This window comes from Bufo bufo, chromosome 4, assembly GCF_905171765.1.
Source record: "Bufo bufo chromosome 4, aBufBuf1.1, whole genome shotgun sequence".
Taxonomy (NCBI): domain Eukaryota; kingdom Metazoa; phylum Chordata; class Amphibia; order Anura; family Bufonidae; genus Bufo; species Bufo bufo.
In genome coordinates this window covers 18,801,486-18,815,855 of record NC_053392.1, presented here as the reverse complement: position 1 = coordinate 18,815,855, position 14,370 = coordinate 18,801,486, and the positions used below count along the sequence as shown (strand labels likewise).

Genomic DNA, 14,370 nt, shown 5'->3' with positions numbered 1-14,370 from the left:
ATTGTTTTATCGATTATATCATTAATAAAGTCCATCATTGTTTCAATATATGGTCACAGCTTTCCTTGAGTGCCCTGTTTATCTATATATATTCTTGTTCCCTTATATTGAGTTAGTGGTCTCAATATACAGGAGCACCTGGTGTCATTTAGGTGTTCCTAGTGCGACATCTTATCTATTTAATGTATGGAGTTACTCAGTGTATCGAGGTACTATCCAGTAAGTTTATGCAGGTGTTATCCAGCAACTGTATGGTGGTGTTATCCAGTCACTGTGCGGAGGTATAATCTAGTCACTGTATGGCGAAGTTATCCAGTCACTGTATGGTGGTGTTATCCAGTCACTGTATGGTGGTGTTATCCAGTCACTGTATGGTGGTGTTATCCAGTCACTGGATGGTGGTGTTATCCAGTAACTTTATGGTGGTGTTATCCAGTCACTGTATGGCGGTGTTATTCAGTCACTGTATGGAGGTGTTATCCAGTCACTGGATGGCGGTGTTATCCAGTCACTGTATGGAGATGTTATCCAGTCACTGTATGGTGGTGTTATCCAGCAACTGTATGGTGGTGTTATCCAGTCACTGTATGGAGGTGTTATCCAGTCACTGTATGGCGGTGTTATCCAGTCACTGTATGGCGGTGTTATCCAGCAACTGTATGGTGGTGTTATCCAGTCACTGTATGGAGGTGTTATCCAGTCACTGTATGGCGGTGTTATCCAGTCACCGTATGGAGGTGTTCTCCAGTCACTGTATGGCGGTGTTATCCATTCACTGTATGTTGGTGTTATCCAGTAACTGTATGGAGGTGTTATTCAGTCACTGTATGTTGGTGTTATCCAGTAACTGTATGGTGGTGTTATCCAGTGACTGTATGGCAGTGTTATTCAGTCACTGTATGGCGGTGTTATCCAGTCACTGTATGGAGGTGTTATCCAGTCACTATATGGCGGTGTTATCCAGTCACTGTATGGTGGTGTTATCCAGTCACTGTATGGCGGTGTTAACCCGTCACTGTATGGCGGTGTTATACAGTCACTGTATGGAGGTGTTATCCAGTCACTGTATGGAGGTGTTATCCAGTCACTGTATGAAGGTGTTATCCAGTCACTGTATGGCGGTGTTATCCAGTCACTGTATGGCGGTGTTATCCAGTCACTGTATGGAGGTGTTATCTAGTCACTGTATGGAGGTTTTATCCAGTTACTGTATGGTGGTGTTATCCAGTCACTGTATGGAGGTGTTATCCAGTCACTGTATGGTGGTGTTATCCAGTCACTGTATTGAGGTGTTATCCAGTCACTGTATGGTGGTGTTATCCAGTCACTGTAAGGAGTTGTTATCCAGTCACTGTATGGAGGTGTTATCCAGTCACTGTATGGCGGTGTTATCCAGTCACTGTATGGTGGTGTTATCCAGTCACTGTATGGTGGTGTTATCCAGTCACTGTATGGAGGTGTTATCTAGTCACTGTATGGAGGTGTTATCCAGTCACTGTATGGAGGTGTTATCCAGTCACTGTATGGAGGTGTTATCCAGTCACTGTATTGAGGTGTTATCCAGTCACTGTAAGGAGGTGTTATTCAGTCACTGTATGGAGGTGTTATCCAGTTACTGTATGGCGGTGAAAACCAGTCACTGTAAGGAGGTGTTATCCAGTCACTGTATGGAGGTGTTATCCAGTCAATGTATGGTGTGTTATCCAGTCACTGTATGGTGGTGTTATCCAGTCACTGTATGGTGGTGTTATCCAGTCACTGTATGGAGGTGTTATCCAGTCAATGTATGGAGGTGTTATCCAGTCACTGTATGGAGGTGTTATCCAGTCACTGTATGGAGGTGTTATCCAGTCACTGTATGGAGGTGTTATCCAGTCATTGTATGGAGGTGTTATCCAGTCACTGTAAGGAGATGTTATCCAGTCACTGTATGGAGGTGTTATCCAGTCACTGTATGGAGGTGTTATCCAGTCACTGTATGGAGGTGTTATCCAGTCACTGTATGGAGGTGTTATCCAGTCACTGTATGGCGGTGTTATCCATTCACTGTATGGAGGTGTTATCCAGTTACTGTATGGAGGTGTTATTCATTTACTGTATGGTGGTGTTATCCAGTAACTGTATGGTGGTGTTATCCAGTCACTGTATGGTGGTGTTATCCAGTCACTGTATGGAGGTGTTATCCAGTCACTGTATGGTGGTGTTATCCAGTCACTGTATGGTGGTGTTATCCAGTCACTGTATGGTGGTGTTATCCAGTCACTGTATGGTGGTGTTATCCCGTCACTGTATGGCGGTGTTATACAGTCACTGTATGGAGGTGTTATCCAGTCACTGTATGGAGGTGTTATCCAGTCACTGTAAGGAGGTGTTATCCAGTCACTGTATGGTGGTGTTATCCAGTCACTGTATGGTGGTGTTATCCCGTCACTGTATGGCGGTGTTATACAGTCACTGTATGGAGGTGTTATCCAGTCACTGTATGGAGGTGTTATCCAGTCACTGTAAGGAGGTGTTATCCAGTCACTGTATGGTGGTGTTATCCAGTCACTGTATGTAACGGACCGTTTCCGCAGACAAGGGGTTAAAATCCGTTCAGGCGATAAGCCCCTTTCTGAGAGACAGGCACAGCTACTTGCAGGACACCAACTCCCGAACTGGATACAAAATAGCACTCCAAACTGGAACCTCACGAATAGCTGCTAGCAGACGAACAGGAATCAGCTTACACTCCTAGCAATCAGTCTGTAACAGCATACAGTGAATCCCCCCAATAACGAGACAAGGCTCCGTGTTGAGGGTCAAGCAGTGATCTGACTGTACTTGAAGTACAGCCTCTTTTATTCACAAAAAACAAACATAGTACTGCCCACAGGGGTTTGAAATACAACCAATCAGTATATTACAAGACATACAATGTAACTACAGCAACCAATCGTTCACGCCCCCAGAGGACCAGAATGAAGACTGTAACATAGGACAACATATCCCCACAATGCATCATGGTTTCCTCCTCTCTGTCCAGACAACCTGAAGAGCAATCCAATTATCTCTCAAGACAAAGAGAAGTCACCAATACACATGCGCAGACAACAGGACAGACATCACCCTTTAAACACACAATGGGACAATGGCACAATGGAAACACCCCCAGCATATTCCCTCCCCTTATCCTGAGAGGAGACTCAATTATACATACAGTTAAACATACTTTCTACCCAACTTTCATAACTCTAAAACCATACATCACATTCACATAAAAATTACATATTCACAATCAATCCATTCAGGGGAACAACATATTAAAAAATGGCATGAATCAGACCAGGGGTTCAAAAGTTAGTAAAATATCTTTTGGGCCCTGGCTGGCACATGGCTATCTGGCTCAAACCAGTTTTACAGAGCCCTCTTTCCTGGAGACAATGGGAAATAATCAAATTATATCCAGGGATAGAGGCAGACTCCATTGAGCACATGGTTGCAAAAAGACATAAAATACAATAAAATACACAAGGTTACATTTACTACATAAAATAAAGACATGCAACATCTCCCCAGATAGCTTAGGTCTGAGCGCATATTATTGAATGGCGCTCAGACCACACACCTACAGTTCAATTGCCATGGAGCTTAAGTTTTGCATGGGCTGATGATAGGGCCCATAATCCTGGGGCAAGAGGCCAGCAGTCAGTCCTCTCCAAAGCCCAGTGGCGAGGTTGGTTTCGCCACACATCTCCCCCCCCCAGGGAAGACTAACCAGATACCTGACCTCACGCCGGTCGGTACCTGAGTTAGTCTGGCAGCCCACCCACAACCAAATACTGGACCTGTTGACTTTAGTAGCCTGTCTCTGTCCAGTGAGTCCACCAAGGTTGTGTTGGAAGCTGGTACTCTCGGTCTCTGTGTTGCTCCCTGGCTTGGAGTGGAGGTTGCTTTGTGGGCAGGTATCAGCGGTACTCTGCCCTGGTGCCAGCTCTACCACGGAAGAAGCCTGGTTGGAGCCTGGTTGTTGGAGGGGGAGACCGACTGTCTCTACCCCCTGTGCTGTAAGTGCAGAGACCACGGTCCCATCTGCACTGTTGTGGGGCTTACTTTGTCCCCCTGGTGCGTTAAGCTGCCGCTGGGGAGAGGGGGTAATGAGCTCCTCTCCCATACATACTTCTAGCCGCTGGGGAGGGCGACCGACCGTCTCCGCTCCCAATACTGTGTCCTGCTGCTGGGGAAAGGAGACTGGGCTCTCTATTCCCTGCTGGACACTCTGCGGCTGGGGGACAGGACCGACTGTCTCTGCCCCCTGGAACTCCGCCTGCCGCTGGGGAATGGAGACTGGGCTCCCAATTCCCAAAAAATCATGCTGCTGCTGGGGGGCAGGAACAACTACCTCTGCCCCCTGTAACTCCGCCTGCCGCTGAGGAGGGAGGACGCTGCTCTCCTCTCCCTGCATTTCACGCTGCCATCCCGGCATATCACTCTGCTGCTGGGGGGCAGGAACAACTACCTCTGCCCCCTGTACCTCAGCCTGTCGCTGGGGAGGGAGGGCGCTGCTCTCCTCTCCCTGCGCTTCACACTGCCGCTGGGGAATGGAGACTGGGCTCCCAATTCCCTGCAGGACCGGTGGAGAGACCTCGGTCCCATCTCTACCGGCCACCTGGGGTCCTTCCCAGTAACATTCTACAATATCTGCCCAGCTGAATGGGTCTAGATCTGGGTCTGTCACCTTACCGTCCTGCTGAGCCTTCTCAATGGAGTGGAAGAGATCTCGGTAGTCCTGCTCCAGTTCCCACTCCAGGGTTGCTAGGTGAGCCAGGTCTTGCTCTACTTCATGGGGGTCATCCCACTCATGCCTAGCCTCCCTCTCATAGAAAATGTCCTGAAGTCTGGACTGTGCAGGGCTCCCGAAGTCAGGCTCTGCAAAGGACTCCCATAACAAGCCAGGACCATAAAACTCCTCTCCCTCTGGCTTGTCATGTTCGGCTGTCCAGGGTATATACTGTGCCATATACCACCAAAGCGCCTGGTAGGCATCCTCCAGCCATAGCTCCTGCCATACCCGGTGCTCTAGTTCCTTCACCCATTCCTCCAGGGGCTGCTCTCCCAGGAAGGGCATCCGCAGGGCCACTTGCTTCTGCAACCGCTGCTCTTCACTGGGGAGACTCTCACCCCGCTGGTATTGTACATTATCCAGGGCCTGGTACCAGATGCCTTTCCTTAATGCATCCCGGCCATCCAGGTCCTCCTCCTCGTATAACACTGCTGGTTCCATCCTGTTGCTTTTAGGGTCGCTGTACTGAGACATGCGTTGTCCTTAAATTGTAAAATCCACAGAAATGGTGTCTCCCGTAGCTGTCCTTCTGGCTGTAGGAACGATCCCGCTGCTTGCCACCAATGTAACGGACCGTTTCCGCAGACAAGGGGTTAAAATCCGTTCAGGCGATAAGCCCCTTTCTGAGAGACAGGCACAGCTACTGCAGGATACACCAACTCCCGAACTGGATACAAAATAGCACTCCAAACTGGAACCTCACGAATAGCTGCTAGCAGACGAACAGGAATCAGCTTACACTCCTAGCAATCAGTCTGTAACAGCATACAGTGAATCCCCCCAATAACGAGACAAGGCTCCGTGTTGAGGGTCAAGCAGTGATCTGACTGTACTTGAAGTACAGCCTCTTTTATTCACAAAAAACAAACATAGTACTGCCCACAGGGGTTTGAAATACAACCAATCAGTATATTACAAGACATACAATGTAACTACAGCAACCAATCGTTCACGCCCCCAGAGGACCAGAATGAAGACTGTAACATAGGACAACATATCCCCACAATGCATCATGGTTTCCTCCTCTCTGTCCAGACAACCTGAAGAGCAATCCAATTATCTCTCAAGACAAAGAGAAGTCACCAATACACATGCGCAGACAACAGGACAGACATCACCCTTTAAACACACAATGGGACAATGGCACAATGGAAACACACCCAGCATATTCCCTCCCCTTATCCTGAGAGGAGACTCAATTATACATACAGTTAAACATACTTTCTACCCAACTTTCATAACTCTAAAACCATACATCACATTCACATAAAAATTACATATTCACAATCAATCCATTCAGGGGAACAACATATTAAAAAATGGCATGAATCAGACCAGGGGTTCAAAAGTTAGTAAAATATCTTTTGGGCCCTGGCTGGCACATGGCTATCTGGCTCAAACCAGTTTTACAGAGCCCTCTTTCCTGGAGACAATGGGAAATAATCAAATTATATCCAGGGATAGAGGCAGACTCCATTGAGCACATGGTTGCAAAAAGACATAAAATACAATAAAATACACAAGGTTACATTTACTACATAAAATAAAGACATGCAACATCTCCCCAGATAGCTTAGGTCTGAGCGCATATTATTGAATGGCGCTCAGACCACACACCTACAGTTCAATTGCCATGGAGCTTAAGTTTTGCATGGGCTGATGATAGGGCCCATAATCCTGGGGCAAGAGGCCAGCAGTCAGTCCTCTCCAAAGCCCAGTGGCGAGGTTGGTTTCGCCACACTGTATGGTGGTGTTATCCAGTCACTGTATGGAGGTGTTATCCAGTCACTGTATGGTGGTGTTAATCAGTCACTGTATGGAGGGGTTATCCAGTCACTGTATGGAGGTGTTATTCAGTCACTGTATGTTGGTGTTATCCAGTAACTGTATGGTGGTGTTATCCAGTCACTGTGTGGAGGTATAATCTAGTCACTGTATGGCGGTAATATCCAGTCACTGTATGGCGGTGTTATTCAGTTACTGTATGGAGGTGTTATCCAGTCACTGTATGGTGGTGTTATCCAGTCACTGTATGGTGGTATCCAGTCACTGTAAGGCGGTGTTATCCAGTCACTGTATGGAGGTGTTATCCAGTCACTGTATGGCAGTGTTATCCAGTCACTGTATGGCGGTTTTATCCAGTCACTGTATGGAGGTGTTATACAGTCACTGTATGGAGGTTTTATCCAGTAAGTGTATGGAGGTGTTATCCAGTCACTGTATGGCGGTGTTATCCAGTTACTGTATGGAGGTGTTATCCAGTCACTGTATGGTGGTGTTATCCAGTCACTGTATGGAGGTGTTATCCAGTCACTGTATGGTGGTGTTATCCAGTCACTGTATGGAGGTGTTATCCAGTCACTGTATGGTGGTGTTATCCAGTCACTGTAAGGAGATGTTATCCAGTCACTGTATGGAGGTGTTATCCAGTCACTGTATGGCGGTGTTATCCAGTCACTGTATGGTGGTGTTATTAAGTCACTCTATGGCGGTGTTATCCAGTCACTGTATGGAGGTGTTATCCAGTCACTGTATGGTGGTGTTATCCAGTCACTGTATGGTCGTGTTATCCAGTCACTGTATGGTGGTGTTATCCAGTCACTGTATGGTGGTGTTATCCAGTCACTGTATGGTGGTGTTATCCCGTCACTGTATGGAGGTGTTATCCAGTCACTGTATGGAGGTGATATCCAGTCACTGTTTGTTGGTGTTATCCAGTCACTGTATGATGGTGTTATCCAGTCACTGTATGGTGGTGTTATCCAGTCACTGTATGGTGGTGTTATCCAGTCACTGTATGGTGGTGTTATCCAGTTACTGTATGGTGGTGTTATCCAGTCACTGTATGGTGGTGTTATCCCTTCACTGTATGGCGGTGTTATACAGTCACTGTATGGAGGTGTTATCCAGTCACTGTTTGTTGGTGTTATCCAGTCACTGTATGATGGTGTTATCCAGTCACTGTATGGTGGTGTTATCCAGTCACTGTATGGTGGTGTTATCCAGTCACTGTATGGTGGTGTTATCCAGTCACTGTATGGTGGTGTTATCCAGTCACTGTATGGTGGTGTTATCCCTTCACTGTATGGCGGTGTTATACAGTCACTGTATGGAGGTGTTATCCAGTCACTGTATGGAGGTGTTATCCAGTCACTGTAATGAGGTGTTATCCAGTCACTGTATGGTGGTGTTATCCAGTCACTGTATGGTGGTGTTATCCAGTCACTGTATGGTGGTGTTATCCAGTCACTGTATGGAGGTGTTATCCAGTCACTGTTTGTTGGTGTTATCCAGTAACTGTATAGTGGTGTTATCCAGTCACTGTATGGTGGTGTTATCCAGTCACTGTATGGTGGTGTTATCCAGTCACTGTATGGTGGTGTTATTCAGTCACTGTATGGTGGTGTTATCCAGTCACTGTATGGTGGTGTTATCTAGTCACTGTATGGAGGTTTTATCCAGTCACTGTATTGTGGTGTTATCCAGTAACTGTATGGTGGTGTTATCCAGTCACTGTATGGAGGTGTTATCCAGTCACTGTATGGAGGTGTTATCCAGTCACTGTATGGTGGTGTTATCCAGTCACTGTATGGTGGTGTTATCCAGTCACTGTATGGTGGTGTTATCCAGTCACTGTATGGTGGTGTTATCCAGTCACTGTATGGTGGTGTTATCCCGTCACTGTATGGAGGTGTTATCCAGTCACTGTATGGAGGTGTTATCCAGTCACTGTTTGTTGGTGTTATCCAGTCACTGTATGATGGTGTTATCCAGTCACTGTATGGTGGTGTTATCCAGTCACTGTATGGTGGTGTTATCCAGTCACTGTATGGTGGTGTTATCCAGTTACTGTATGGTGGTGTTATCCAGTCACTGTATGGTGGTGTTATCCCTTCACTGTATGGCGGTGTTATACAGTCACTGTATGGAGGTGTTATCCAGTCACTGTATGGAGGTGTTATCCAGTCACTGTAATGAGGTGTTATCCAGTCACTGTATGGTGGTGTTATCCAGTCACTGTATGGTGGTGTTATCCAGTCACTGTATGGTGGTGTTATCCAGTCACTGTATGGAGGTGTTATCCAGTCACTGTATGGAGGTGTTATCCAGTCACTGTTTGTTGGTGTTATCCAGTCACTGTATGATGGTGTTATCCAGTCACTGTATGGTGGTGTTATCCAGTCACTGTATGGTGGTGTTATCCAGTCACTGTATGGTGGTGTTATCCAGTTACTGTATGGTGGTGTTATCCAGTCACTGTATGGTGGTGTTATCCCTTCACTGTATGGCGGTGTTATACAGTCACTGTATGGAGGTGTTATCCAGTCACTGTTTGTTGGTGTTATCCAGTCACTGTATGATGGTGTTATCCAGTCACTGTATGGTGGTGTTATCCAGTCACTGTATGGTGGTGTTATCCAGTCACTGTATGGTGGTGTTATCCAGTTACTGTATGGTGGTGTTATCCAGTCACTGTATGGTGGTGTTATCCCTTCACTGTATGGCGGTGTTATACAGTCACTGTATGGAGGTGTTATCCAGTCACTGTATGGAGGTGTTATCCAGTCACTGTAATGAGGTGTTATCCAGTCACTGTATGGTGGTGTTATCCAGTCACTGTATGGTGGTGTTATCCAGTCACTGTATGGTGGTGTTATCCAGTCACTGTATGGAGGTGTTATCCAGTCACTGTTTGTTGGTGTTATCCAGTAACTGTATAGTGGTGTTATCCAGTCACTGTATGGTGGTGTTATCCAGTCACTGTATGGTGGTGTTATCCAGTCACTGTATGGTGGTGTTATTCAGTCACTGTATGGTGGTGTTATCCAGTCACTGTATGGTGGTGTTATCTAGTCACTGTATGGAGGTTTTATCCAGTCACTGTATTGTGGTGTTATCCAGTAACTGTATGGTGGTGTTATCCAGTCACTGTATGGAGGTGTTATCCAGTCACTGTATGGAGGTGTTATCCAGTCACTGTATGGTGGTGTTATCCAGTCACTGTATGGTGGTGTTATCCAGTCACTGTATGGTGGTGTTATCCAGTCACTGTATGGTGGTGTTATCCAGTCACTGTATGGTGGTGTTATCCCGTCACTGTATGGAGGTGTTATCCAGTCACTGTATGGAGGTGTTATCCAGTCACTGTTTGTTGGTGTTATCCAGTCACTGTATGATGGTGTTATCCAGTCACTGTATGGTGGTGTTATCCAGTCACTGTATGGTGGTGTTATCCAGTCACTGTATGGTGGTGTTATCCAGTTACTGTATGGTGGTGTTATCCAGTCACTGTATGGTGGTGTTATCCCTTCACTGTATGGCGGTGTTATACAGTCACTGTATGGAGGTGTTATCCAGTCACTGTATGGAGGTGTTATCCAGTCACTGTAATGAGGTGTTATCCAGTCACTGTATGGTGGTGTTATCCAGTCACTGTATGGTGGTGTTATCCAGTCACTGTATGGTGGTGTTATCCAGTCACTGTATGGAGGTGTTATCCAGTCACTGTTTGTTGGTGTTATCCAGTAACTGTATAGTGGTGTTATCCAGTCACTGTATGGTGGTGTTATCCAGTCACTGTATGGTGGTGTTATCCAGTCACTGTATGGTGGTGTTATTCAGTCACTGTATGGTGGTGTTATCCAGTCACTGTATGGTGGTGTTATCCAGTCACTGTATGGTGGTGTTATCCAGTCACTGTATGGTGGTGTTATCCAGTCACTGTATGGTGGTGTTATCCAGTCACTATATGGTGGTGTTATCCCGTCACTGTATGGCGGTGTTATACAGTCACTGTATGGAGGTGTTATCCAGTCACTGTATGGAGGTGTTATCCAGTCACTGTAAGGAGGTGTTATCCAGTCACTGTATGGTGGTGTTATCCAGTCACTGTATGGTGGTGTTATCCAGTCACTGTATGGTGGTGTTATCCAGTCACTGTATGGAGGTGTTATCCAGTCACTGTTTGTTGGTGTTATACAGTAACTGTATGGTGGTGTTATCCAGTCACTGTATGGTGGTGTTATCCAGTCACTGTATGGTGGTGTTATCCAGTCACTGTATGGAGGTGTTATCCAGTCACTGTAAGGAGGTGTTATCCAGTCACTGTATGGTGGTGTTATCCAGTCACTATATGGTGGTGTTATCCAGTCACTGTATGGAGTTGTTATCCAGTCACTGTATGTTGGTGTTATCCAGTAACTGTATGGTGGTGTTATCCTGTCACTATATGGTGGTGTTATCCAGTCACTGTATGGTGGTGTTATCCAGTCACTGTATGGTGGTGTTATCCAGTCACTGTATGGAGGTGTTATCCAGTCACTGTTTGTTGGTGTTATCCAGTAACTGTATAGTGGTGTTATCCAGTCACTGTATGGTGGTGTTATCCAGTCACTGTATGGTGGTGTTATCCAGTCACTGTATGGTGGTGTTATTCAGTCACTGTATGGTGGTGTTATCCAGTCACTGTATGGTGGTGTTATCCAGTCACTGTATGGTGGTGTTATCCAGTCACTGTATGGTGGTGTTATCCAGTCACTGTATGGTGGTGTTATCCAGTCACTATATGGTGGTGTTATCCCGTCACTGTATGGCGGTGTTATACAGTCACTGTATGGAGGTGTTATCCAGTCACTGTAAGGAGGTGTTATCCAGTCACTGTATGGTGGTGTTATCCAGTCACTGTATGGTGGTGTTATCCTGTCACTGTATGGTGGTGTTATCCAGTCACTGTATGGAGGTGTTATCCAGTCACTGTTTGTTGGTGTTATCCAGTAACTGTATGGTGGTGTTATCCAGTCACTGTATGGTGGTGTTATCCAGTCACTGTATGGTGGTGTTATCCAGTCACTGTATGGAGGTGTTATCCAGTCACTGTAAGGAGGTGTTATCCAGTCACTGTATGGTGGTGTTATCCAGTCACTATATGGTGGTGTTATCCAGTCACTGTATGGAGTTGTTATCCAGTCACTGTATGTTGGTGTTATCCAGTAACTGTATGGTGGTGTTATCCTGTCACTATATGGTGGTGTTATCCAGTCACTGTATGGTGGTGTTATCCAGTCACTGTATGGTGGTGTTATCCAGTCACTGTATGGAGGTGTTATCCAGTCACTGTATGGTGGTGTTATCCAGTTACTGTATGGAGGTGTTATCCAGTCACTGTATGGAGGTGTTATCCTGTCACTGTATGGAGGTGTATCCTGTCACTGTATGGTGGTGTTATCCAGTCACTGTATGGTGTGTTATCCAGTCACTGTATGGTGGTGTTATCCAGTAACTGTATGGTGGTGTTATCCAGTCACTGTATGGAGGTGTTATCCAGTCACTGTTTGGAGGTGTTATCCAGTTTCTATATAGAGGTGTTATCCAGTCACTGTATGGAGGTGTTATCCAGTTTCTATATAGAGGTGTTATCCAGTCACTGTATGGCGGTGTTATCCAGTCACTGTACTGGATTACTTACTGAATAATACCTCCATACACTGACTGAATCATACATCCATACTCTGAATTGTACTATCATACAGTGACCTAATTGTCATACTACAGAATGACAAATACTACTATACTGATTGCTCCTTGTTATAGACTATGTAGGTCCATCCACACCACAAGAGACCTGTTGTTGTGTGCCACCTGGTGTATGAGACATACTGTACTTTTTATTAATCTTCTGCACAAACCACAACTGTTAAAGTTAATGAAAATCCTGTAGAGTGTGACCCGTGATCCTGGATTTCATCAGGATTATCTGTGGTCCTGGAAGACTGTTCTTGATCTTAATGGATCGGTGGTTGAACAGATGATGGTCAGATGAGAAACGTGAGGCCCCTTATCACATGTGACATAAAAAATCATGACCAGACGTATGAGAAATCAGAGATATGAGAAGGGGTTGTCATAAGCTGGGCTCATGTAAGGCTACTTTCACACTTGCTTTCAGAGCGGATCCGTCTGGAGTCTGCACAGACGGATCCGCTCCTATAATGCAAACGCTTGCATCCGTTCAGAACGGATCCGTCTGCATAATTGGTTTTTACAGATCTGATTTTTCACTTCGTGAAAACTCAGATCCGACAGTATATTCTAACACAGAGGCGTTCACATGGTGATGGGGACGCTTCAAGTTAGAATATACTAAAATAACTGTGTACATGACTGCCCCCTGCTGCCTGGCAGCACCCGATCTCTTACAGGGGCTGTGATCCTCACAATTATTGTGCGAATCATAGCCCCCTGTAAGAGATCAGGTGCTGCCAGGCAGGAGGGGGCAGAACCCCTCCCTCTCCTGTATTAAATGTGACCAGTGCGGCCCCCCTCCCTCTATATTCATTGGTGGCCAGTGCGGATTCCCAGTATTAAATGTGACCAGTGCGGCCTTCCCTCTCCTCCCCCCCTAATTAAAATCACACCCCCCGCCCATCATTGTTGGCAGCGGAGAGTTCCGATCGGAGTCCCAGTTTAATCGCTGTTGCAGTCTTGGCTGCCATGGTTACTTAGCAATAAATAGAAGCATTATGCTTACCTGTGATGTCTGTGACCGGCCGGGAGCTTCTCCTCCTGGTAAGTGAAAGGTCTGTGCGGCGCATTGCTTATAGCACATACCTGTCACATACCAGTAGGAGGAGCACCCGGCCGGTCACAGACATCGCAGCTCGCAGGTAAGTATAATGCTTCTAAAAATTGCTAAGCAACCATGGCAACCAGGACGTTACTGCAGTTACCGATCGGAGCCCCAGCGATTAAACTGGGACTTCGATCGGTACTCTCCGCTGCCACCAATGATGGGGGGGGGGTGATTTTAATTAGGGGGGGGAGAGGGGAGGCCGCACTGGTCACATTTAATACTGGGAATCCGCACTGGCCACCAATGAATATAGAGGGAGGGGGGCCGCACTGGTCACATTTAATACTGGGGAGGGAGGGAGGGGGGACCGCACTGGCCACCAATGAATATAGAGGGAGGGGGGCCGCACTGGTCACATTTAATACTGGGGAGGGAGGGGGGGGCCGCACTGGCCACCAATGAGTTAAATACAGGGGGGGGGGGGCAGCACCTGCCAGGCAGCAAGGGGCAGTCATGTACACAGTTCTCAGTATATTCTAACTTGAAGCGTCCCCATCACCATGGGAACGCCTCTGTGTTAGAATATACTGTCGGATCTGAGTTTCATGATCTAACTCAAATCCGATGGTATATTCTAACATAGAGGCGTTCCCATGGTGATGGGGACGCTTCAAGTTAAAATATACCATCGGATTGGAGAAAACTCCGATCTGATGGTATATTAATAGGGGACTCCTGACTTTACATTGAAAGTCAATGGGGGACGGATCCGTTTGAAATTGCACCATATTGTGTCAACGTCAAACGGATCCGTCCCCATTGACTTGCATTGTAAGTCTGGACAGATCCGTTTGGCTCCGCACGGCCAGGCGGACACAAAAACGCTGCAAGCTGCGTTCGGGTGTCCGCCTGCTGAGCGGAGCGGAGGCCAAACGGTGCCAAACTGATGCATTCTGAGCGGATGCGCATCCACTCAGAA

General features: G+C 46.6%; 1 protein-coding gene across 1 annotated transcript in view; it reads left to right on the top strand.

Annotated features, from left to right (window-relative positions):
* LOC120997016 (perlwapin-like) overlaps nucleotides 1-14,370 on the top strand; it is a 136,607-nt gene that overhangs the window by 48,279 nt on the left and 73,958 nt on the right. The window lies entirely within an intron of this gene.